Source organism: Podarcis muralis, chromosome 2 (genome assembly GCF_964188315.1).
Source record: "Podarcis muralis chromosome 2, rPodMur119.hap1.1, whole genome shotgun sequence".
Classification (NCBI taxonomy): Eukaryota; Metazoa; Chordata; class Lepidosauria; order Squamata; family Lacertidae; genus Podarcis; species Podarcis muralis.
Window position 1 is genome coordinate 95,408,098 of NC_135656.1, and position 21,112 is coordinate 95,429,209.

General features: G+C 40.5%; 1 protein-coding gene across 18 annotated transcripts in view; it reads left to right on the forward strand.

The window, feature by feature from the left end:
- The window catches only part of FOXP1 (forkhead box P1), a 526,973-nt gene that overhangs the window by 141,446 nt on the left and 364,415 nt on the right, over window positions 1–21,112 (forward strand). For 14 of the 18 annotated variants that reach the window (XR_013392008.1, XM_028719402.2, XM_077925035.1 and 11 more), the window contains one exon: window positions 6,707–6,766. The exons of the other annotated variants lie outside the window; for them this stretch is intronic. The gene's annotated coding sequence lies outside the window, so the exon portion shown is untranslated. The remainder of the gene's footprint in view (window positions 1–6,706; window positions 6,767–21,112) is intronic. 18 annotated transcript variants of the gene reach the window in all.

The window sequence follows — 21,112 nt, forward strand, 5'->3', positions numbered from 1 at the left end:
AGCTGATAAGCGGCTTAGCGGATCAGCTGATAAGCAGCTTAGCGGATCAGCTGTTAAGCGGCTTAGCGATCAGCTGTTAAGCGGCTTAGCGGATCAGCTGATAAGCGGCTTAGCGATCAGCTGTTAAGCGGCTTAGCGGATCAGCTGTTAAGCGGCTTAGCGGCTTAGCGGATCAGCTGATAAGCGGCTTAGCGGCTTGGGGAAAGGGGGGGGGAGGAAAAAAACCCTGCAGGAACTCGCAAGACATTTTCGTCTTGCGAAGCAAGCCCATAGGAAATTCGTTTTGCGAAGCACCTCCAAAACGGAAAACCCTTTCGTCTAGCGGGTTTTCTGTCTTGCGAGGCATTCGTCTTGCGGGGCACCACTGTACTGTACAGAATGGGTAGGCAAACTAAGGCCTGGGGTCCAGATCTGACCCAGCCGCCTTCTAAATCCGGCCCGTGGATGGTCCGGGAATCGGAGTGTTTTTACATGAGTAGAATGTGTCCTTTTATTTAAAATGCATCTCTGGGTTAGTTGTGGGGCCTGCCTGGTGTTTTTACGTGAGTAGAATGTGTGCTTTTATTTAAAATGCATCTCTGGGTTATTTGTGGGGCATAGGAATACGTTCATTCCCCCCCCTCAAAATATCGTCCAACCCCCCCCCCCCCCAAGTTCTGAGGGACAGTGGACTGGCCCCCTGCTATACAGAGTTTGTTGCACCACATACACAAGCTAGCCACTATTTCTCCTCCCGGGTCCCCAGTTTTAAAAAAAATGCAAAGTGATAAAGTACAAAACAGGTATTTATTATAGAGCTTGCTTGCTCCTTCTCTCCGTTTCTGTCTCTCTCTGTCTCTCTGAACATCACAAAACAAATATTAAACTAAATAAACAAAAGCTCCTCAAAGTAGGACACATTCCCTGTTGCTTTCAGGGAAACAGTTCTGAGTAGTCTCAGCACCAGTGTATGCTTCTGATAGTCGACTGCTACCACAATGGACTGTTTTTGAAGCGAACCTGACTCATCTCATGTCTGCTAATGGCTAATGGCTAATGGCAGGTGGAGTAAGAGCTTACCCACTAGAACAGACTTTCCAACAGCCTGATCCAGTCACATGGATTTTCTGCTTCGAGACACATGGGAGGGACCTTTTTGCCACAGATTAGGATTGGCTGAGTGATGCCAAGAACTGATTGGCCAGAGAACAGTAGATTGACAGAAATGTTTACTGAGCTTTTTTTTTTAGTTTGAAGTACAGAATGGGAGTGGGAGATGAAAGAGTGTGTAATTCCGAGATTTGATTAAAAACACTTCTCTGAATTCTCCTTGGGAGGGCTGTCCCTCAGTGGACCAGCCTCCAATGGGAGAAGGTATAAATAATAGATAAAAATGAACTTCAAACTGCGGGAGGCAGTGGAAGACAGGAGTGCCTGGCGTGCTCTGGTCCATGGGGTCACGAAGAGTCGGACACGACTAAACGACTAAACAACAACAATTTATAATTCACTGAAAACCCAGTTCTGTAAAGAATGTAGCAACAATAATCTCCCAATAAGATGAAGTTTCGTTTATCCTCTGTTTCTCCTTCAAACTTTGAGGCTGCAAACCTATACCCATTTACCTGAGCGTAATTCCCTTTAATGCAATGGGACTTGCTTGTAAGTCAGGGGTCAGCAAATTTTTTTAGCCATGGGCCGGTCCACTGTCCCTCAGACCTTGTGGTGGGCCAGAGAAGCAGCACTGGGGGCGGTGTGGTGTGGAGCTGGAAGAAGAGGCGAGGAGGGCAAGTAGTCCTCCTCCACACACTCTAGCCCCAGCCGCTGCGTTCACCTTCCCTGCAGCTGCCGCCGCCACTGCTTCTCGTGAGTAGGCAGAGCTCATCTGCTCCACTCTCTGGCCCACAGGAGCACCAGGGGGGCGGCAGTGGAGGGAAGATGAGCGGTATGAAAGGGCTGGCTCCCGAGAGGGGCTGCTTAAAATGGCCCTCAGCTCAGCTCAGCCTAGCCCCCTTCCTCCTCTAGGCAAGGTGGGGAGAAGCCAGGAGGAGGGAGGGAGGAGGCATTGCCGCAGTGTGTGTGAGGGAGAGGGGGGGAATGGAATGGCTCAGGGGGGGAAATGGCGCAGCCCGAACGAACAGAATCCCCACACTGATCCATGGATAGTCTGAGGGCCGGATCCAGAAGGCAATTGGGCTTGATCCTGGGCCTTAGTTTGCCGACCCTTGTTCTAAGTAGATGTGTATAGGACTACACTGTTAATGTCTTGATGGTGCATCACTTCTAGGTTTTGAATTGACTTCAAACATCTTACCATTGTAGCTTCTAGATGCGATATTGCAGTGCTTATCTGTTGATCAAACCTGAGATCGCAATGAAGCCATATGCAAAGATCAGAGGAGAGATTGTGTTTCTTCAGAAGGCATAGCATGCAAAAGTCAGAGAAGAGGAGGGACAGGAATAGTTATTATTGTTTAGCACTCCTAATGTTTAGGTTTGCCTATTAGACTTGCCTGCAAGTGAAGGTCCTTGAACCTGTAAGGCCTTTTCAGTGAGAGAATTCTATTACTTATGTAACTGCTCTGTGTGGAGGATGACAAACTAAATGGCCATTTCATTGCACAGAGTTGCTTTCGCTCATCATGAAAGTGTTCTTGATTTCCACATCCCAACCAAGCTTTAAAAGCCCTGTTTGGGGAATCCGTTTTATATTTGTGAGGCTGCATCACCCATCATTAGAAGCTTTTAATCTTTTCTTTGAGACTTTTTTTTTTAACTTTTCTTGTGTACAATATTGATAAGTTGTATGACATGGCCCAGAGGCTTATAGACTGATGATGAGCAAAGTGTCTTTGAGCTGACATTGTGGTAACACAGACACATTACTTTGTATACTTCACTGTTCAATCATATGGTTTTGATGAAAAACCGAACTTGTACAAAAAAGAAAAGAAAGAAAGAAAATGTTTAGGTTTTTTTATATATGTAACAGAATTGGCAGATGGCTTTTTGGCAATGTGTGTGACAATGAGGTGTGCATGGAAGGGGTCAAAAGGCAAAAGTGTAATTTAAATATTATTGTAGTGTCTAGCACCTAACAGATCCATTTTATTATTGGAAAGCTTGAAATCTCCATCTCCTGGGAATGCTGAGGGTTGCTTTTCTTTTGGAGCTGGCCAGAAAGAGGCCTGAATTGGAATGGATGTTTTAGAAAGTTCAGACTTGCTGGCAGAGACTTCCTGTGGGCAAAATATGTAAACACCCTAAATACAAACAGAACTGGAATCTAGCTAGTGGGACATTTTCCTGTCATAAATGTCTAACAGCTTATTTTTAAATTAAAGTATAACTACCATTCTTCTTAAAAAGGATTCTGCTTATTCTCTCATGTTAACGTCTCACTGTGTGCCTTTCACTGGTGAGAGAAACATTTCACCCTTCCTTGCACTGGAAAGCTAACGCCCTGGAAGAAACCAACTCTCTTGTGTCATTCCCAGTTACTCTATGGAGCAAACTCGCTGTCTTTTTTTAAATGTGTGAAGCATTTAAGAACTGTGAAAAATAGGTATTTCCCTCAGAATTATTTCGATATTAGGCAGTGGCAGAGGGAAATTCAGCAATGTAGACCAGGCTCATATGAATAGATTTTCCCTCAGAACAGGCACAAATATGAGGGCCCTTAGATAGTATTCTGAGGAGGTTTCATGTAAGTACATGTGACTGTACCACTTCAGGATACATATGAGGACATTACTTGTTTGAAAGTAGCCCCACATTAAAATGTCCTTACATGTGTAAACTGCACATCATGGAGATTAGGTTAGTAGCCTATCATGTGAGAGAGAAATTATGACCAGGATCCACTTTCAAACATATAGTACCCCATGTTTATGCTGAGGTGATAAAATCCTGTCAAAAGAGTATACCACAACTCACCACATGTTTGATTCTACCTTTAAACTTATACCCAGAAAAGGTATTGCTCTGGATCAGTGGTTCTTAAACTGTGGTTTGTTCATGATTAATGGGACACCATTTGCTTTCAGGAGGTCCATGGGAACATGGCAAAAATAGAGATGAACACGGACAGAATCAAAGTTTACTACAGTCATACCTCGTCTTGCGTTAGGTTCATGTTGCGTCTTTTCAGCTTGCGAACGCAGCAAACCTGGAAGTGTATACTTCAAGGTTTCGCCACACATGCAGAAGCGTTCTGCGCGCTTTGCGCATGCGCAGAAGCATTCTGCGTGTTTCACAAATGCGCAGAAGCGCTCTATTGCGCTCCACGCTTGCGCAGAAGTGCCGCTCTAGTTGCAGACTTTTTGGGGTGCGAACGGCACCTCGGAATGGATCGTGTCCACAACTAGAGGTACCACTGTACTGTCTTGGCAGGCAAATGTTTCAGAGACCCAAAGCATATCTGAACGTAGTAACACCGACTCTTCTAGCAACCAGCACTCCCTCCTCTTTTTCTTTGGCTACACTACAGGGCAAAAATTACTTGAGTTTTATAGGAATACGTATCCATAATACAAATTGGGTTTGATCCACTGGTTGCATGAACCGACAGTTCACACAACCGATCTTTCTCATTCCTTCCTCCTCCTTGTACCCTCCCCCCCCCAAAAAAAAAAAAATCTCCAGAGATCTCTCTACTTGATTCTGGGTGATTTCCTCTCTTCCACTGCAGACCAGTACGACACAGCTTCCACTATTCAGACCTTCCCTGGCCTTATGGAGAGGGTTTCCATGAAGTACAGAAGGTTTCAGGGCAGAAGGGAGCAAAATTGCCTTTCTGTTGTGCAGCCTCTGGATTCAACACACAATCCCTTTCCTAGATAATCTCATTCATTTCTTTATTTAAAGAATTCTCCTGCCAGCCAAAAAGAGGCTCCTATATTTAAAAATGTAAATAATAATACAGAACTGCATTTGGTTATCTGGGTGAAAACAGTTTGAGAATCACAGTAGTTCAAGCATGATAAAGCCCATGGTTGACACCTTGCCCTTGTTCACACAACACTTATTCCCAGAGTCAGCTGTTTAGGAGGATTATTATCCCCTGCTCTAAACACAGTTTATGTGAACATTTTGTTATGTGATGGTAAAGTGAACTAAATCGTGGGTAATGATATTATAAATGTTTTGTGTGAGCAGAGTTTTTAGCTCAGGGTGTTGTGCTTATAAGTGCATTTACCACATTTATTTGAAAATAAGTACATAATGTTGATTTAAACAAAACTTGGTTTGGAGTAAATATTAGGTTCATTTTCTGGGATACATTTGAAAATCCCGCCATTCCTCTTCATATTTTACATTGATTTTTTTTTAAAAAAAACCCTGAATGTTTTAGAACCGGCTTCATTTCTATATTTCTATTTCCTTAATTCTGTATTATAAATTAATTGCCAGGAATATTATGTTGGATGTGGCAAAATAAGCCATAGCTTAGACAGAAAACCAAACAGCTGAGCTATTATATTTTAAGTTATTTTTCTCTCTCTTTCCTATCTCTTTTTCTATTGCTGTTTGTTGCTGTGATACAAAAAAATAGGAATAGAAATGTATAATTCCTTTAGGGGTGAAAAATAAATTAAAAATTCCTCTTTCTGTAGTCATTAACATAGCCAATTTACAAAACCCTTTATAAGAAAAATGGCTTTCTAATGGGGACACTGTCAGACTCTTAACTACACACTGCTGGGAGCCGCTCTAATAACGTCTAATGCAAGTTGTAGGGAAGCGAATCAGTAGCAGAAAGCAGGATCGCTGCTTGACTGCTCCCTTTCCTGACAGGAAGAAAAGGACAGTGATCAAGCTGAGGTCCTCAAAAGAGGCCCTTAAATCACTGGATAACATGAAGAATGGGATGTACACAGGCTACTGTAGAAAGCATATAACAAAGCATTTGAATTGTAGTGAGACAGATAATTCTTGTAGCAACATTTAGATGACTGTGATCTTTTTGCGTTGCACATTAAACCGTAGTAAAGTGCACCAAAGATAATGGAAAATGTTCACGTGTAGTCCCTTTTCTTTCTTTTTTTTTAAAAAGCTGTTTATGACATGACATTACCAAGAAGGTATTATGTTAAAGATTCTGCCAGGTTGGGGTCCTCTTCTGTGATTTAGCCATGCACTGGTTCTTAAAAATGTAATAGAAAAAGTATTTAAAATATTATGTTCTTATTTAGCCCTATCCTTAAGTTGTGGGATGTAGCAACTGTAAAAGGTTCCCCGAGCCTTAAGAAACAGAATAATCTCATTTTTAGGAGGTAAAAATAGAAAAGATAATTATATAATGTATCTGGCTCTTTTGGTTTTGGCCATATGTGTTCAAATTTCATAGTAACATTTAAGATGATAGGGTAGCAAGGGATGGATTTATTTCAGTCTCTTAAATGCTGTATTAGACGCATGATTTGTTTTTGGTGAAACTACAAATAGCGATTTGCCAGGGGTGGTGGCTACCAGGAGAGATCCAAGTTAGAAGGGCTATTAATTTCCAGCCCTCAGAACATTGGAAGTAGCTTTGTTTGAGAAGGGAGGAGGAAAAAGACTGGAAGAAAACCCTCACACTCCAAAGAGCAGAAATGAAATTTAATCAATTCAATATGCATGTTAAAGGAAACATTCCGAAGGACAGATTTGGATTTGAACTGATCTTTCTTTCTTTCTTTCTTTCTTTCTTTCTTTCTTTCTTTCTTTCTTTCTTTCTTTCTGACAGCTAACACCTCCTGAAACATGGCACAGTGACAATCAGTGACTGAAAAGTGAGGACAGCCAGGTTTGTTCTTTTTGTTAAATGTTGCTTTTAAATGGTATCAGATACGATTGTGATTAGAACACGGGTAAAATTGCTGGCTTGTGTCATGCATGTGGCACACCTCAGGGCAGATTCAGATAAGTGTTTATTTTCATTGTCACTGAGAGGAACCCCGTTGAGTTAGGCTATCTGAAGGGGTTCAGTTTGCAATGGAGCATGTTTTTCCATCTTTTACAAAGCTCATATTTTCACACTCCGTTGCATGTCAAGCCCTTCAGACAACCTATATCCAAGTATCCAGTGTAGCAGCTGTTTCTCAGTGCATACATGCAGCATGGTTCCTGAACTTTATAAGAGGGACAACAGCTCTCAATGGTTGATATTAAATAATGTTGCCCATTGGAAATAGGTTACCATGTTCACAAATAGAGTTTTATGTAGTCAGCTACACAGTCCTTGCCATTTGCACATTAGCCCCTAACAAAACAAATACAAAATCACCAAATAAATAAGGTCTGCACCTGCATGCAAGAGCTCCATGCCATCATCAGAATGCAAAAGCATTAGTGCATTCGGAAAATGATTATTTGTCCACCCATATTCGCAATAGAATACTGACGTGAATTTCTCTGAGATGCACCCAGCTGCTGGAGGCAAATTGCCATGTTAGCCACAAGGTAAAAATGTAAGAGTTATATGCCTCTTTTATCCTATATGCACTTTCATCTAATCTCAGTTGATACGATTGATGCTGCTGAAACCCATATTCAGTCTACGGTACTGTACTCAATGTGGGGTAAAATGTTATTCTTTTCATATGTGACTTGAACATAAAAAGCATAAGTATACAATTAATTTGCCAGCACTTTCTTTAAAATTGTATGCTAGGTTTCTGTGAAACACTGTATGAAGCAATATTCCAAGTAAATTATTGTTATTTACTATGATTTTTTTTTTGCCTGCATATTTAAAAGTCAACAATTATGTTTCCTTTTTTTGGCTTAATGGCTTTCTACAATATTTTTAGAAACCTGGTCAATTCTTTCTTCACTAAGTCTGAACATCATTTTCACACACTGCAGTCTTAAAAATAACACCAAATGCAACTTTGTAGATCAGCTATTTTTCTGAATCCATTAATGCATAAACGGCATTTTTTTAAAAAAAATTAAAGTGAACTTGTGGGACAAAATTGACGTGAAGCAATTGGAAAGCCCTTGATGGGATTTCATTATTAGTGTTATCTGGACACATAGGTGGCCTATGACAGGAGTTGGTGGCATCTGTCTAATTCATACTTGTCAGGGGTCAGAAATGTGAATACTGACATCATGACCAGCATTTTTGAAATAGGCTATAAAAAGGATACATAAATTCTGCTAATGCTAGTATGTAAAGTTAAAGGCCCCTATGAATTGTTGTGCCAAGAAAGAAGGGAGCTTAGTGACCACTGTGCCAGCATTAATGGTAAGTGCTGTTACCTGTGACCTTGCACATAGCAATGAAACGTTTGGCTATAAAAATAGTCCAACAACATTCAAATGGTCAAATAACAAAACTGTTTCATAGTTGAAGAGTGGGAGATGGCTTGGGTATGGAGAAGGGTGGCTGTGGATGACTGATGTGGGTACTGTCCCAAAGGCATTTCAACTACTATCAACCATTTACACTAGTACCTGCCTGTGGCTATTACACAATTGTAACCTGATATATTAACTATACAATCCTCTGCATACTTATGCAGAAGTAGGTTTCGGCATGTCCTATGAGACTTGTTCTCAGGTAAGATTGCAGACTAAGGTAGAAGCTACACACATATAAAAAACACTGTGAAAATGTTTTTTTTATATAAAAGTTTTGAAAAATACCTTATTTTTCCATGTATAAGATGCCCCCTATTTTTGGAGAAGGGGACGCGGGTGGCGCTGTGGGTAAAAGCCTCAGCGCCTAGGGCTTGCCGATCGAAAGGTCGGCGGTTCAAATCCCCGCGGCGGGGTGCGCTCACGCTGCTCGGTCCCAGCGCCTGCCAACCTAGCAGTTCGAAAGCACCCCCGGGTACAAGTAGATAAATAGGGACCGCTTACCAGCGGGAAGGTAAACGGCATTCCGTGTGCTGCGCTGGCTCGCCAGATGCAGCTTTGTCACGCTGGCCACGTGACCTGGAAGTGTCTCCGGACAGCGCTGGCCCCCGGACTCTTGAGTGAGATGGGCGCACAACCCCAGAGTCTGTCAAGACTGGCCCGTACGGGCAGGGGTACCTTTACCTTTTATTTTTGGAGACTCAAAATTAAGAAAATGCACTGTGCACTATCCGTGTATAAGACGACCCCTTTCCTTAGACTTCAAAAATTTAGAAAAAAAGATAGTCTTATACACGGAAAAATACAGTACATTGAATTTGGCATAGCTCACTGTCGCTGTCTAGTGTCACATTTGTATATTGTACTTCACAACACATTTAAAACGTTTTAATTGCAGCTGTATAGCTGAGTCCTAAGACTGCACATGCTAGAGACCCTTAGAGGTCAAACTTTTCTTGCATGATGTGGTGCCTCATTTGATATGCTCTTAAAGTGGCATGGAAGGTCCTGTTCCAGGTATAAAGTAATTTATCAGTTCTCAAGTAGGTCCAAAATTAAGATGATACTTACTGGACACAAATTCCTAAATACAGTAAGCCCATAGCTCACGCACATTTAACTTGTGCACATTCAGCTTTAGGCATGTGGCAGGTTTATCGTTTTTTAAATAGAAATGGAATGGGGTTCCAGGAAAAATCCGCCATTGAACCCATTGTGCTTTGATTGTTGTGATTTTGGCTTTAGGTGTGATCCCTTGAACATAACTCGCATGTAAATTGTGGTCTTAATGTAAAAGAGAACATCATTAGCTTTATTGTTACTTAGCTGTATATTTCTTCAGTCTTTATGTTTGATGTTAAAGAGCTGGTGCCATGTTGTTTTCGTTATAATTATTGGTATGTTTTAAACAGATTATGTATGGATAGATGTATATCTATATATGCATATAGTTTTAATTCTATCAATATATAATTCTATTTTATGATGGATTTTTAAAGGTTTTAGTAGTTCTTATTTTTATATGTCTGCGACTGGACTTAACTGTCAGGGGTCCCTTACTTTTATCTTTTTATTTTTATATGTAAGCCACCTTGAGTGCTGTCAGGTAAAAAGGCAAGGTAAAAATAAATAAATATATATAGTAATAATAATTTTGGTATTCTGTGTGTTCTGACCATTTTCAGTTCTGAGGCTTTTTAGCTGATATTTGAGGTACATCTCAAATAGGCTATAGCAAATGCCTACTTAAGCACCTTATCCAGAAGGCAGAGGTTAATAATTGTTAATTAACAATAGCTAGTTAAAACAAAAAAAATTCCTTCCAGTAGCACCTTAAAGACCAACTAAGTTAGTTCTTGGTATGAGCTTTCGTGTGCATGCACACTTCTTCAGATACACTACAGTGTATCTGAAGAAGTGTGCATGCACACGAAAGCTCATACCAAGAACTAACTTAGTTGGTCTTTAAGGTGCTACTGGAAGGAATTTTTTTTGTTTTGACTATGGCAGACCAACACGGCTACCCATCTGTAACAATAGCTAGTTAATCATTGTTCAGATATACTATGTCCAAACCAGGTTCTTTAGGAATTGTACCATCACCTCTTCTATGGCCAGTCACTATGGCCAGAAGGCCTTTGTTATATTACGGTTTGAGTTGGACAATACCTTCCTTTTTGAAACAACATTCCCGCACCAAGTCCAAGTCCACCTATGTAAACTCCAGCAGTTAGATAGCAGGGTGGATGACACATTAGCACTTGTAACCTTGTGTCCTTGTCTACATGTGTTAAGTACTATACTGCACATGTACATGAGCTCAGACCCTCTGAACAAGGGTCATGGTGCACCACCACTACAACTGGGTTTTCTTAGAGAGGGAATTAGCAATGAGGCAACAAGCCAGAGTTTAGAGCAACTGAGCCGTGTCCAATTAATGTGTTCCATCAACATAATAATTTTCATTTGCACAGTGAAACTCATGGAATCTGCTTCAGAGGGTTGGAGAGATCTAGAGGGTGCGTTGGGGGGGGGAGTTCTGGTTTTTCTTATGAAAATTGACAGACTGGGTACATAGCATTTAGCTTGGATTGGCAACTGTTTGGTTAAATCTATAGGGGACGTGGGAGATGGGAAAGGCTGACGGGTTAAAGCATAATGGAACTGACTGGGGAAAGTTGGAGAATGAAAATGAGATGCGGAGGAAATAGATATATTTATTTTTGTTTATTTTTATAACATGTATCACTTAATATAGCAAAATCTCTTAAGCATTTCACACAAGTAACACTCATAAAAAGCACATGGAAAAAGTAAATAAGTAATACTGGAATACAATAAAAATCCAATAAAATGTTAAGCAGTATTTATTTATAGAAACATAGAAGGTGAATTGGGTTAGACAAAGGAGTAAAAAATGTAATTAACACTTTGCCTGAAGCAGCATGGGTTGCTTGGAGAGTTAGAGAGACAAGAAAGGAAGCAGAATTAGAGTCGTAGGGAGGAAATTGGAGCACAAATATTACCTACTCAGTGCGAAGAAGGTAGAAGGGGTGCTCTTCCTACTGACGTCTATTGTGAATCTGGAGGTCATCCTTGGCGCCAGGACACCAGAACTGCTTGGGTTGTTACTTAATTTTCAAAGGGCTAGACACCCTAGATTTCGCATGTCAGTGTAGCATCACTCAGTTGGGCTTACTTGCACTTCTAGTGGACAAAGGCAGGAGTAGCTTTTACAGGAAATAGGCTGGCTGCTCTTCAGTTTTTTGCTCCTTCTTGGACAAAGCACTTACATTCTCCTTTGGCTCCTCTTACTCCATCTTGGCTTAGCAATTTTCTTCTTCTCTGATCTCTACAGTTCAATTACTGACCATTCACAGCCAGTCCTTTCCCTCCTCTCTACAGAATGGCTTCTAAGAGGGGTAAATAAATGGCTTGCCTAGGTCTCCAGATTGCAGATTATCTAAAATATTTTATTTTTGTGAAGTGGCATTCCCACTCCAGGGAATGTTGGAACCTTCTCCATAGTGAAGGGTCAGTAATTGAAGAACCTCCATCGAACAAGATGTTTCAAGATGCCCACTACATGCCGTTGTTATGCTGTGCCCTAGCCCCTTTAGGTTTGTCTTCAAAGTTACCGGACAGCAGATGCTCTGCAGACCCCTCCTGCTGCCCCAGACCTACAGCCAACTCCAAGAATTGTTCCAAATACAGTGGTTATCAAGAAAGTCACTAAATTGGAGTGGAATGCTTCCTAGCAAAACTGAAGAGAGGCCAGCCAAGCAATAATTGCCTTGATCCTCTAGTTGTGCAAGTAAGCACAACCCAGTGATGCTACACTGGACAAGCAAATCTATCATTCAAGTTTGGTTGGTTGGTTTGTAAACAAGGTGGAACTTGCTGTCCCCTTTAGCCCTGCATGAAATAATACTTTCCTTGGTTAAGGCAATGAAAGACCAACACAAGCTCTGGCAAGCTATGGGTTCTCCTGGAATCTTTGCAAAGCTGATCACAGTTGATTAGTGTAAAAATGTGTGGGGTGCAGGGATTGCTAACCTTAATGGGTACAAATTCAATTCACAATGGATTGTGCAGTACCTCTGGCAGGGTGCATTCCCTCTTTGGGAATCTATTTGGTATGTGTGTGAACGTTTTGTAGGTACCAGGACTGTTGAATAAAGGGTGGAGATATTTCCATGGTCTGTATTAATGGAGGATAGCTCTTGTACTTTCTGCTTTCTTGCCCCTTTAACTAGACCTCTGTTTTAGTATACCACTTTCAGGCAAAAAGGAGCCAATAATTAAAATGGTGGTCAGGCTAATCATCTTGGAAGAGTTTACTCTGTTCCTGTTGCCTAGCAATACGTACAACTACTCAGAATTGAAGCCAGGCTAGATAGGAGGCCTAGAGTGGGAGATGAAATGATTATAGATTGCAGCAACTCCACATCCCCAACTCTTGAGCCTATTAAAAGCTACCATTGACAATTTTGCTAGGAGAACCATTGGAAATGTGTAAACAAATACAGCAATGTACAAACTGGTTCTCAAAGTTCCAAGTATGGAGGGTCAGTCTCACTCTGTTCATATTGACATCAATAATTATTGTTTCTCAAAGGAGAAAATATACTTTGAAGTATTTTAGCAAGCCAGCAGAAATTTGTACCTTTTATTAGCTGGACCTGTCTGGCTTCACTTGGTTTGGGATCATCATGATGCTTCATAGAAAATCAAACCTTCTTTGACTTTAGTTCTGTACTAGCCCAAGTCTTTCCATCATAATGCACTAAATAACTAATGGAAGACATTGCTTTCTTTTATAGGTGAGGAGGATAAAACATTCTTTCTGACTTCTAATTCTGGAAGGTTGTAGAACCAAGTAAATGTTCATTATAGGTTTTTTTTAGTTCAAAAAAATAATCCAGTTGAGTATATTTCACAGCTTAAATAGTGAATAGTGGATTTATTGGAGACATAGGAAGCTGTGAGTTTGGGGAAAAAAAACACAATGGAAAGCTGATCTTCTGAACTGGAAATCTGTGTGACAGCATATTAGTAATCATTAGACTTTTAGTCCAGCAAGCAGGTTGTAGATTGTGCCCTTTAGGAGAGGGATAATAGACTTGATAGAAACATCACCGTTAGCCTGTCATTCAGTTGCTTAATGTCCTCTGACTGTGTTCTAGATACTGAAATTTTCCTGAACAGTAAAAAAGTGGCTTTGAAAATGATGCTGAACAGATTTAACTATACACAGGAAAGATTTTTCTGTGGCAGTTTGTAGCCAATAGTGAAAAATATAACATTAAGTGTGGATTCCTTGAGACATGTTTCAGAAATGAGGAATAAAAGTTAAATTCCAATCCTTTAGGCACCAGCAGGGAACCTGTGGCCTGGAGGTCCAAATGGGCTGGCAGGCATCCTAATTTGTCAACAAGGCCATTTCCCCAAACCATGCACACCTGCCCCCCACCCGATTACTATATGATATTAGGTGTTGGGCAGGTAAAGATGCAGCATCAGATGAACATTTATTAAGCACTGTTTTTAATCTGGCACCCAAATGCAACTCTATCCAGTAATCCATACACTCCATCACCAACAGCGGCCATCTACATGCCTCTGAGAAACTCACAAGCAAGTCATACTGATGATGACTTTTTGTTCATTCAATGTATATTGGCCCTGGAAACCTGTAATTTGAGTTTACCATGTTATCTGTTAGCTACCATGGCTAGCAGATTCTCAGCCTCCTAAAACAAGAATTAATTTAATTTTGTTTACTTTTAATTTAATTTCACATTGAAGTGAACTTACGTCAGGGGTGGGAAATTGAATCTGGCCAGCAGACCAGATCCTGGCCTCCACAAGCCCCCACAAGACCAATGGTATGCATTGGTCAAACTCACATTGGTAGCTTCGAGAACACTGTCCAACCATCTCATCCTCTGTCATCCCCTTCTCCTTGTGCCCTCAATCTTTCCCAGCATCAGGATCTTTTCCAGGGAGTCTTCTCTTCTCATGAGGTGGCCAAAAGTATTGGAGCCTCAGCTTCAGGATCTGCCCTTCCAGTGAGCATTCGGGGCTGTTTTCTTAAGAATGGAGAGGTTTGATCTACTAAGGGTCAATTAATGTGATCAACTCCCATATACTTGATCAGCTGCAGGAACTCTTTGACCAAGACAGAGCTTGGAGATGTAATTGTGATAATCTAGGATTGCCAAGAGGGAAGGTGTTTGAAATAGCTGTGAATTCTGTTACCGTGGGAGCTCGGAAAAGGTGTAGCGGTGATTTTGGAAATGGCTCTGATCTGCCTCTGTATACATCCTGATTGACAGACTGTTTCCCCTTGTGATTAAGCGTATGAGCTGCAGGGGAATGGAAGATTTTGTGTAAACTGGTCTTTTGGCCCTGTTGGATTTGGCAGATCCCTAGTAAAAGAAAGATTTAAAATTTGAGAACCATGAACCACCAGTTGCCTATGGCCTGCTTATTTTCTTACTACATGATAGAGGGCATTTTTTTTTAATTCTTTGGCTATCCTGACATTTCTCCTACACTTACTTTTAGCAGCAAAGCTGTTCTTTACTAAGAGGTATTTGATAATATAGTTTGTATTCGTATCTCAGAAAGAAATGCTTCTATAGAAAGTTCAAGAAGTAAATATTATAATCAACGAAGCATCATAAATAACTTTTATGTCTAAATCAAGCTATTAAAAGCTTTTTTTATTTTTAAGTAGATAGGGGAATAAAATAGCTGCATAGTTCATAAAGTGGTGTACTATTACTGCCTGCTGTGCCCATGAATTATGCCAGCTTTTTACACTTGTGAAGTAAAAAGCGGATTAGAACTGTGATCAATGTATTATCCTATATTTCTTATTGTTCATTATATTTCCTTTTTGAGAACCTTTGTAGTCTAAATGGCTACTAATGACATAATTACAATTGTTTGTCACCACCATAATGTGTGATTTCCTATCTCCTCATGAAGATGTAAGTTAGATAAAGGAGGAGTTTTGGCAGGAAGACAAAGTGCAGTGATTTATTAAAGACCAGATGTGGTTGTTAAAAGCTTTTTTATACAGAAAGACTTAATTGAGTGATGTGAAATAGGAATGAAATATCTGAACATTATAAGCAGTGGTTCTTGGTGTGAGTGACACGGTTGCTCACAGGAGCACGACAAACTAGTTGGTTGTTTTATTGTTGTGTACAAATTCATGTTCAAATTTAAATAGTGTGAGAAAGTGTTAAAGAGGAAAATAATAACACATTGTTGAGGTCTGTTGGACTGTGGATGTCTTTTCTATCATGTCTTGAAAAATTTTCTGATGTGAGGAAGCTGGTGAGGTGCAGTGATGAGAGTGCAGGATTTTGATGGAGAAAACCCAGGTTCAAATCAGAGCTCACTGGGTGGCCCTGGGCAAATAACTGTTTCTTCCGCCTAATTTACTCCTCTGTGTTGCTGAGAGGATAAAATGAAGATAACTCGGTGCAAGCTACCATAAGTGTCTTGGTTGAAACGTGGAATAAAGATGTGACAAAATAAACAAGTGGAAGGTTCTCATTCAGTGTTCATGGTGTTCTGTTACCTCTGATAAGGGGAGGAAATCAGAAAGGGATTGGAAAGCAAAACATAAATAAAAGACCGCTTTTTGCAATCTTACAGTATGTTCAGTAATTTTTGGAAATAGGGGGTTTCCCCCCTTCTAGAGTATTTGACCCATGTAACTCTTTTCTTGTTTCCTGTTAAGTTCTTTCTCCTCATGCAACACTTATGGGATCGTACAAGACTGCCAATCAGCTTCATATCCTCTGAGGCTAGGAGTATCTTACCAGCTTTGTCTAGTTTGCCACCTATGGTTGTTCCTGGTCAGAGATAGCTTGACCAGTCTAGCCCATGTCTTTGTGACCTTGAAGCTGGATTACTGCAGTGTGCTCTGTCTGGCTCTGCCCTTCGGCCTGGTTCGGAAGCTCCAGCTGGTGCAGAATGTGGTAGCACATGGGGACACATGGCAGACATGTAACACTAGGCTGCCCATCTACTACTGCGCTAAGTTCAAGGTCCTTGTATTAACTAGGACCTGGGAGAACAGGGTTCAAATCCCCACTCAGCCATGAAGCTCACTAGGTGACCTTGGGCCAGCCACTGCCTCTCAGCTTAACCTACCTCACCGGATTGTTTGGGGGAATAAATGAGGAGGGGGAGAACCATGTACCTGAGCATCTTCGAGGAAAAAAGTGGGATAAAAATAGAATCCAACAAACAAACAAATAAACCCTTATGCCTCAGTTCAGTCATTGAGATTTTCTGCAGGAGTGTCATTGGTTGTGCCTTGAGATGGTGAACTGTTTGTGTCATTGGCTCAGTGCTATGGAATGCATAGTTTGAGGTAGACCCAAAGTGGAAAATATTTCTCTTATATATGTCTGGCACTTCATGGGGCTAACCTATGTTCTTACTGTTGATACTAACATAGCTCTCAGGTGAGCTTTGGCCACCCCCTATCGCTATAGTCCTAATCTGGATCAGGCCGCTTGCACCTGAAATTTGCATGGGAGGGAGGGAAGCTCTCATTGGGGTGGGAGTTTTGTTCCCACACAAATTACAAACACATCCTTCTCCCCACTCCCTACTGCCCAGGTAATTTTGAGACCACAGCCAGGAGAATGTGGGCAAAGCGTTAAAACCCCCTTCCCTACACTGAATCTAGGGTTCAGATTTAGATTTGGGGCCTCATATTGGCTATTTCTGATAAAATTCTGCACTCAGAATCTTGCATTCTTGGGCAAACATAGTTTATGCCGCATGTAGTTTGACCCCAAGTAATAAGTGCTCATCATGTCCATAGACAAGCAACCACGTTCAACAGAAAGAGCTGGTACCTTATAAAGTATATGGGTTGTAGCCAATGTTATTTCTACTTAGAGTGTACCCTTTGAAATTAATGGACCTAAATTAGTCAGGCTCATTAATTTCAGTTGACCTCAGGGTAGCTCAGTTGGTAGAGCATGAGAATCTTAATCTCAAGGTTGTGGGTATGAGCCCCATGTTGGGTAGTAAATTCCTGCATTGCAGGAGATTGGACTTGATGACCCTCATGGTCCCTTCCAGTTCTACAATTCTATTAATGACCTGCTCTGAGTGGGGCTAGTATTGGATATAACCCTCGGTCCAAATGCCTATGTAACTTTATGGTTAAAGAATGGTTCAGTGTAAAACTTAAGATTTCTATTTGTATTGCATTTGGCAGATGTAAACAGTTCCAAAAATCAGGATTAAAAAACACACAACACCTTACTGAATCTACCTTCAAATCCTTTGGGAGCAGATCATCACTAACTCATTTATCACGCATCTTCTTTGGTTTCTAGCTCATGCTTCTTTGAATCTTGTGATGCAGGTTGTACAGTTACCCTGTAGCAATGAACTGATTGAGTATAATTTGTATTCATTGTTAAATTTAGTAACTGCACTGAGATTTGAATTACGCTAATCAACTTTTCTTGTAATTTGTATAATTTACATACTGTACACACACCGTAAATGCAGGACTCTGATGCAAAACAAAGTTTAATTAGTGTAACAGGGTTACATCTGCTTCCCAAGTGATTGATTTCTGAATGTGCTTATGCCAGTCGCAAGGGGGATCAGGGAATTGAACCATAATGGTTAAGGGCACAGTCTATGAAGAAGTTACCCTGCACATCCTCCGTTTGAATGAAGGAGCTGTGCAAGCTATTGTGCTTTTGCACTAGCTACTGTTGTTCATTCACTTCAATGGGTCTTTGCTCAGAATATCTTCTGATGCCCTGAATCTGGAAATGACAAAACTTCCTAAATGTCATCATTTGAATTTGGTTTGAACATGGAGAGGGGGAAATGGGTTTTAGCTAACAGACAATTTTGATACAGTTTTGTTTACATATTAGTTTGCTAGGTTTAATTGCTTTCTGTTACATTCTATTTAGGAGTTATTTCTGACAATCAGATGTTTGGAATCCTATCATAAAAGTGAATCTATGGTAAAAATGCTATTCTTTCCTTAGAACCATGCTGCTGAAAAGTATAGTGGGCCAATATAGTCTCCCCGTTTTATTTTATTTTTTATCATAGGAGACATATTCCAGGGGACAATACCCATGGGAAAAAGTGTGGTAGAGGTGGTTTGAAAGTTCCTTTGCTTTCCTAAACCCACACATGGTTTCATGCCCTGGTTGCAGCCTGGGGTATGTGTTCTTTTCAAGACAATGAAAGTTGGTTGTTGGTTGCCCCTGTTGGTTAGAGCCCATGGTAATCACTAACATACCTACTCCCCCAATCCCCAGGGTTTGCTGGTTTTGTGTTTGTTTTTTACAACTGTTTTAAAAATGGAAAGTGAAGGATCTATACTTAGGTTGATCCATTGTTCAACTTGCCTATATGTATTGTAGAATGCATGGTATGAAACTTGTTTCATATCATGGGAGGAAAACCTGCTATTTCCACACTAAGGTATACAAGTTACAACTGTGAAAGGGAACATGCACATTTCCATGAAAAATGCACAGAAGCGATGGCTGTAAAATGTGTAAACAAATACCGTATTTTCCCGTGCATAAGATGCCCACATGTATCAGATGACCCCTATTTTCTGAGCCCAAAATTAAGTAACAAAGACTTTAAACACCAAACAGGACAACTTTGATATTTTATTAAATATTCAAAACACTGGTGTATTTAGTGCAGTATATTTAAACATCAAACAGCGAGGCAAGCTGTGTAATGGCAGCTGCTCCTGTCAGCTCAGTGTAACTTCACTGTAGATGCAGCTCCAGCTCTCCCGCTTGTGTGTTGCACTTTTGTCTCAGTATTTACGGTATGTACCGTATTTACTCCACGAGCGCCGGCAGATGCAAATGCTGATGTAGGAGCTGCGACTGCCAGAGCTACCTGAATGAGTGCGCTTGGGGAAGGGGGGGTCTGGGTCGCCAGGGGCAGCTGAGGGAACCAGGTAGAAGGGATAGTGTCCGGAGTGGGGGCTGCTGGGGGGGGGGGAGTACCAGACCAGTTTCCAAACTTAATCTGTTCCGGAAGTCTGTTCTTAAACCAAGGTGTGCTTTCCCATAGCAGCGGGGGACTCAGTTTACAAATGCAACACACTCAACAAGAAGCAAAACATGTTCTGCTTCCAAAGCAAAGTTCACAAACCAAAACACTGACTTCTGGGTTTGCAGCGTTCTTAATCCAAGTTGTTCATAAACTAAGCTGTTCTTAAACCAAGGTACCACTGTAGTGATGGGAGGCTGGGGGAAAAGAATATGGATGGTGGCATGTATTTATTTATATGTTTAATTGCAACATTCCATGTATATGACCCCCAATTTTAAACTTAAAAAATTTGGGGGGAAATACCGTCTTATACACAGAAAAATACGGTACTTACTTTTGCACCACCGAGTAATCCCATTGCCTTATAGTAAGGATTCTTCAGCCATCCACCGATCTACAAAACTATGCTGGTGTCTTCCCAAACATGACTGCCAGTGGGACTTGCTTCGTAGTGAGTATGTTTAGGGTTTCAGCCTAAGTCAAAGCAAAATTATTTCAGCTGGCACTGCTTACTTTGTACTTGGCCCAGGGGCAATCAGTTCAAAAGAAAGGGGATTATAGTAAGTAAGCCTACAGATTGGGGAAAAAATGTAAGATTGTCATAAAGATCCATGGAACAAACAAAACAAGCAGTGGTGCACATGGTTTCCTTCACTGCAGTGACAGGGAGCGGGAAGGTTGGCACCTTTCTGCGTGCCCAACTCAAGGCAAATAGCGAAAGCATTCAGGAAAGGAGTCACAACTTCTCTGGAAAATGGCTACAATTCTGTAGGAAAGCCCAAGCTACCACACTTCTAAAAACAAGCAAATATTTGTCAGTCATGTTGAATTATATTTAACAACCATTGCCATACTACTGCTAGAGTCAGTGTCACTTAAATACTGGACGGTTGGCTATAGATATGATATGATATGATGTGAAAATGACCAAAGGATGGTGATCAGTTTTTAAATTTCATTCGCATTTTCTGTGAGACCTCTTGAGGTATGTGTCGTGAATGTGATTCATATGCTTCATACCATACGTGACATATGATTTTATTTTTACTAAAAGGGGTTTCAGCATTTAAATGGTATATTTAATTCTGTGGCTAGAATAATTCATATTTAAATCTGCTTTTATGCTTTATAATTAAATAAGAAAATACTGCTTAGACCTACCTTTTTGATATCCTTGGCTATATTCTAATTATTTCTTTAATTTGACCCATAAAAACAGTCAATTTCTTCATTAGTAAATTGCAAGGATATCTCGAGAGAAATATGGTTTTTAAAGGTGTCTTACCATATCTAATGAGAATTTTAGTTTCGGCATGTTTCCCCCCATTTCTTTCATTTGTGCCATTTTGTAAAAAAAAAAAAAAACCACATTCTAGGTAAATTAATCCTTTCAAAGGCACAAAATAACTTCCTTTTTGGAAAGGGTTATTAGAGTCTTATTCTTTATAATCTTAAATACCACTTGTGTTAGGCTGAACAATGTGTGGAGAAATTACACTATTTTAAAAGAAGAATGATTACCAACCAAAGCCAAGTATTTTACAATTATATGATCATGGAAAAGAGAGCTTTCAACTGGGGAAAAATGTGATTTAGATTCTTATGACATGTCTGAAGTTTAAGTATTTTTGTAAATTAGATTGTTCCTAGTTAAACAGGTGGTTTTGAAGGCTGGTTTCACTGTTGTTTT